We start from the raw sequence: 6,489 nt of genomic DNA on the forward strand, positions 1-6,489 counted from the left end.
TTATACAAGAGAAAGAGAATTTATTTCCTCAATGCTAATATAATCTATAAAATGTTCCCAAGCATTACAAAAATTTTTTTGATCACAATGTTTCTCACAACTTATGACTCAGTTTTGCATAAGATCTCATATCAATCAAAAATAAAATATGTCCTAATGTGTATTAAGAAAAATATATATTTTATTAATCTATTTATTCTGTTAAAGCAGTGTACTTCTCAGAGGTTGTGTGTTTTGGGGTATTTGAGATCACTAAATAAAAATGTTACATCTTCTTCGGTTTTTTAGTTTTACTTAGAAATCTAGATAAAACTCAAAATAATTGAACCTTAAAATTATTTTTTTATTGGAGGAAATATATTATGCTGTGGAAATTGCATGAATTTTTAAGAAAAAACATGAGTCCTCAAAGAAATGTTTTGCTGATGTGGGAGGTTGTTAGCTATGTTTCCCAAATCTTAGGGATATATTTTGATTCACTTTCAACACTACAGATATTTCAGAGAAAAAATCAGAGATCTAATCTAAAAAATGTTTTGAATTTTTAACTTTATAAAGGCAGTTACTATTTCTGCATTAGTGCTGCCAGTCACCAGAGACCACATATTATGTGATTCTATTTATATGATATGTCCAGAACAGGCAAATATAGAGAGTCAGAAAGTAGATTAATGGTTGCCTAGGAGCGGATGGGTGGTGGGGAATAGAGAGTGACCGGCAATTGGTATGGCATTTCTCCTTAATTTTTAAAATTTTTTTCATTGTGGCAAAAAAAATGTAACATATTACTTACCACCTTAACGACTTTTAATTGTACAGTTTAGTAGTGTTAAGTATATTCACATGGTTATGAAACAGATCTCCGGAACTTTTTGCTCTTGCAAACCTAAAACTCTATTCCCGTTAAACAACACCTCCCCTTTCTGGCATTTAAAAAAATTGTTTTATTTTGTATTTTAAGAATTTTATTGTATATACTTAAGGTATACAACATGATGTTTTGATATCCATATACACAGTGAAATAATTAATATAGTTAAGCAAATAATATACTCATCATTTCTTTTTAAGGTGTTGAAAATGTTCTAAAATTAGACTGTGATGATGGTTGTGCAATTCTGTGAAACTAATAAAAATCATTGATTTGTACACATTAAATAGGTAAATCTTAATGTGAATAAGTATATTTCCATAATGCAGTTAATAATAATATTTCAGGAATTTATGCCAAAGTGTCTAATATGTGAGCATCCCAGAGAATCACCCTGCTCAGAACTTAGAAAAATCTTCTCAGTGGAGTAGGAGGTAACATTCTGCTTTTCTCTTTTCAGTCCAAATTCCAAGATGTTCTAATTAATAACATTTATCACTTCCCCAAAACAATAAATTCTGATGTGTTAAAGTCAAAGCTTAAAAAATGTGAACCAAAACTCTACAGTTTAGAACATAACACAAATTTAAAGCATGTAAAGTATACAGTATCCAGAAGTACAATTATCAAAAATTCTCAGACTTCACTTGGCATCTGTAGGCCTTCAGCTTTCTGTGCTTACCTTGTTTTCTAGAGGGTTGTTCTCTTCCTATTTACCAGGCTCAAGTTTCCCTTCTTACCCTTTGAATAACTTCTTTCTTCTTAATGCCTTTTTAGGCTTAAGGTCTAGCTTAAAGGAAAAGTTTTAACAGATAATCATGCCAGTTTCCTCTGTGGTTCTTCCTCCTGTCTTCGTCACCTTTAGGATATTCTCTCAGGCATTCTGTCAATGGCTGTAAGGTGGAGATTTAGTGCAGGCACCTAAAGTGGCTTTAGAACTTCATTCAGTTGATCCTGCTTATACTTTTTCTAAATGTGGTTTTGAGAAAAAAGAAATATAGACAATGGAAAAAAATAAGTCCAGAGTCATACTGGAGATAGAAGTGCCACCTTACCTGCTTCTGGCTACACATAGCATTTGTATGCCACTGGTGGCTGACTCCTCACCAAAACATTTGTTATATCTACACATTATTTCAACCTACCTGTATGTTTTTAAGTTTAGGTAATGTGGCACTACGCTCTTTCCTCTTTTTTACCACATATAATATTCCATCTTCTAGTCGACCTTCTAATTACATTGGGGCCACATAATTCGGGCAAATAAAATGTGAGTGAAAATGATAAATGTCTTTTCTGAGCTGATGTAGTTAAAAACCTTTCCTCCCCTACTTCTTATACTCTTTCTGTGATGCAGTAACCTTGGTAGACACATTTTGAGATAGATGAGTCATAAAATAGATGGAGCCTAAATGTCCTAGTCATTAGAAAGAAGGAAGCACCAACTTTCCATATCAGATTTTATGTGAATAAGAAATAAACTCATATTCTAAATCACTGAAATTCAGGTTGATTTGTTACTGCAGCAAAATCTATTTTACCTTGACTAATACAAGTGTACATAAAATTCCAAATGTAAGAAATTTCATTAGGTAAGCATTATTGTAAAAAAGTGCTTAAATTTGATACCAGCAGTAAATATCACAATCAGATAAAAAATTTCAGTATTCCCATTACAGACCTTTTACAATATGTAAACTAATTTGGTTTGGGTTGCCCATATTTATAAATGTAAACCAGCACATCATTTTCTGAGTTAGGATCATAAAGTAGAAAGCCTTAAACCCTTTCTAAATCTATCCACATCTTGGTGTGTGGGAAAGGTATGTGGGAAAGAAAGAGCACAAATCAGCAAGCAGGCCAAAGTCATATTTCTTACATTAATTAAATTTATGCAAAAGATAAAACATTTACTGCACATTTCTTCAATTGAAGTCCTATCACTCTTCTTATTACAAATATTTTGATTATTCACATAGGAGATTCTAAAGGAAAAATTAACAATTCCATGTTGAATCATAGGATTATTATGTTAATACCACTAGCTTGTGACCAAAATTTCACAAAAACCCATCTTACTGGTGACTTTAATATCCCAGATTCAGGAGTACCAGAAGGGGGAAAAAAAAAAAAAAACTGTTAAATGAGTTTTAGTATTTTAATCCTGGATACTGAAAGCCAAAATTAGAATAGGAATGGAGTGGTGTATTTTCCTCTAATCATGTAAATAGGCCTTAAATCAACAAATCCTTAAAAGTATAAGGTAAATGGGAAGCTTTTAAGAGATAACTGCTGTATGATTGTAGGTCTTGAGTTCCCCACCCATCTATCAATAATAAAAACTTGTAGAAGCTATGTACCCCAGGAATATTCATCACCAATAAAAAAAAAATCTAATAATAAATAAATAAATAAAACAAATAAATACAATACAATACAATCAAAAAAAACTTATAGGAGGACTGGTGGGGTAAACTGATAAAAACCTCCTAATGTGTCCATATCCTAGTCCCTGTGAATGTTACCTTATTTTGGAAAAGGCTCTTTGCAGATGTAATTAAATTAAAAACCATGACATGAGATTATTCTGGATTATCTGGGTGGGCCCTGAAAGCCATCACAAATGTCCTTATGAGAGAGAGGCAGAGGAATATTGGACATACACATACACAGAGGAGAAGGCGATGTGAAGAAAGAGGCAGAGACTGGAGTAATTTGGCCATAAAACAAGAAATGCCTGTGGCCACCAGAAGCTGGAAGAGACAAAGAATGGACTTTCTCCTAAAATCTTAGAGGGAGTACAGTCCTGCTCACACCTTGATTTCAGACTTCTGGCCTCCAGAACAGCTTCTGCAAAGCAAAGGAAACAGTCAACAGAGCGAAAAAACATCTGTGGAATGGGAGAAAATATTTGCAAATGATGCATCCAACAAGGGATAAATATCCAGAATATACAAGAAATTCAATAGTAAAAAAAACCACATAATTCAATGGGCAAATGACCTGAATAGACATTGCTCAAAAGAAGACATACAAATGGCCAATAGGTATGTGAAAAAATGTTCAATATCATTAATTATCTGGGAGATGAAAATCAAAATTACAGTGAGATATCATCTTACGCCAGTTAGAATGGCTATTATCAAAAAGGCAAAAAAAAAAAATTCTGATGAGGATGCGAAGAAAGGAGAACTCAAAGCTGTTGTGGGAATGTAAATCAGTACAGCCACTGTAAAAAACAGTACAGAGATTCCTTAAAAAATTAAAACTAGAACTCCCATATGATACAGCAAGGCCACTACTGGGTATACATCCAAAGGAAACAAAATCAGTATGTTGAACGGATATCTGTACACCCATGTTTATTGCAGCACTATTCACAATAGCCAAGATATGGAATCAATCTATCTGTGTCCATCAACAAATGAATGAATAAAGAAAATATAATATATTAATACAATGGAATACTATTCAGCCATTAAAAAATGGAATTCTGTCATTTGCAGCGATATAGATGGAACTGGAGGTCAGTATGATAAGTAAGGTGAACCAGGCACAGAGTGCGTGATCTCACTCATTTGTGGAACCAAAAGAAGTTTATCTCAAAGACGTAAAGAATAGAATGGTGGTTGGCAGAGACTGGGAGAGGTAAAAGAGAGAAGAGGATGAGAAGTTGGTCGATGGGTACAAAGATACAGTTAGTTAGAAGGAATTAGTTCTAGTGTTCCAATACACAGTGGGATGACTATGTTTAACAATATATTGTATACTTCAAAACAGCAAGAAGAGAGAATTTTGAAAGTGCTGCCAATTACATCTATTGAAATGTCACACTGTACCCCATAAATATGTGCAATTATTTTGTATCAATTATAAATAAATAAATAAATAACAGAGAACTACAAAGTTCTCCCAAAAGAACTGACTTCATTTGGAACAGAAAATGACGAATTTCCAGTCTGAAGGTGCTCTTGAAAACAATAAAGATTTTGGTGGTAAGCAATTAAGAGGAGATGGCAGTTCTGTGAGAGAAAAGCTAGTGTTAATTGACATTAAACATACCACTTGATAAACACTGGAGCTTTTCCAGGAAAATATTGATAATCTATTGTCATGGGAAAGGGACTTTCCCAATGACACATTTTAACACCACCAAAATACACCTATCAATTTAATTAGAATGTATGGCAATGGTTAGGGAATGCACACACTAATCAGTTGAAGATTATAAATTTAATAAAGACAATTTAATAAATGATGAAGGCAGAATTCTCTATCACCAGAGAAATGCTAGAAATTTAGTAAATTATGTTGAGTTTGGTTAAGGACAAAGTTAGCAATTAAAGGAAAAATACTGATATCTCCTCACCCATTAAAAAAAAATAACTCAAAGTTTTAAATGATCAAAGATTTAAACATAAAAATTGAACTGTAAAAGTACTCAAGAAAAACATGAGTAAAGTTTTGTGGAATATCGAAATGGTGGGAATAATTTTATGAATTCAATTGACATAACTAACCACATATGAATAGAAAACTTTTATTGGGCAAAATTAAAAATACAGTAAGAAAAACTATTAAAAATTTTTTTAAATGAGTAAACACATAAGATGGGAATAAATATGTTCTATAATATAATGAAAGAACTTTTACAACACAATAAAGAAAACAGACCATCTAACAGAAAAATGAGCACGAACCATAAGTATATAGTTTACAGAAAAAGTAATGCAAGTAGCTAACACATATATGAGAATAAATACAACCTCATATATGATTAAAGAAATGTAAGTTTAGGCAAAAATGATGAAGGTGAAATAAAGAAATTCTCAGATACAGAAAAAGAAAAGATAATCTATTGCCCGCAGATCAGCTCTAAAAGAATTGCCAAATGATTCTAGGAGGAGACTAGGAACATCAGAAATGAATGAAGAACAACAGAAATGATAAATGTTTTGATAAATGTAACAATATATATATATTTTTTAGTTCTTTTAAGCTAATCTCACAGAAGTAGACAGTAGAACGGTGGTTACTAGACGCCAGGGCAGTTGGGGGTGAGCGACGTGAGAGAGATGTTGCTCAAAGAATATATAGGTACAGTTAGATAGGAGGAGTACATTTAAGAGATCTATTGTACAGCATGTTTTATGCTATTTACAACATAGTTAATGATATGTTGTATTCTTGAAAAATGCCAAGAAAATGGATGTTAAGTGTTCACATCCCCAAAATAATACTTTGTGAGGTAATGCATTTGTTAATTAGCTAAATTTAACCATTCTACAATGCTTAAATACTTCAAAACATCATGTTGTACACAATTGTATTAGTCAGTGTTTTGTTACTTATAACAGAATACCTAAAACTTGGTAGGTTATAAGGAAACAAAATTTATTTCTTATAATTTTGGAGGCTGGGAATTCCAAGGTCCATGGGTGCATCTAGTGAGATCCTTCTTCTTTGTGGGGATTCTGTGCAGAGTCCTGAGGGAACACAGGGCATCACATGGTGAGAGAGCGAGAGCATGTCCACATTCTCTCTTCTCCTTATAAAGCCGCCAGTCTGCTCCCATGATAACCCATTAATCCATTAACCTATTAATGAATGGATAATCC

This window comes from Cynocephalus volans, chromosome 5 (assembly GCF_027409185.1).
Source record: "Cynocephalus volans isolate mCynVol1 chromosome 5, mCynVol1.pri, whole genome shotgun sequence".
NCBI lineage: Eukaryota > Metazoa > Chordata > Mammalia > Dermoptera > Cynocephalidae > Cynocephalus > Cynocephalus volans.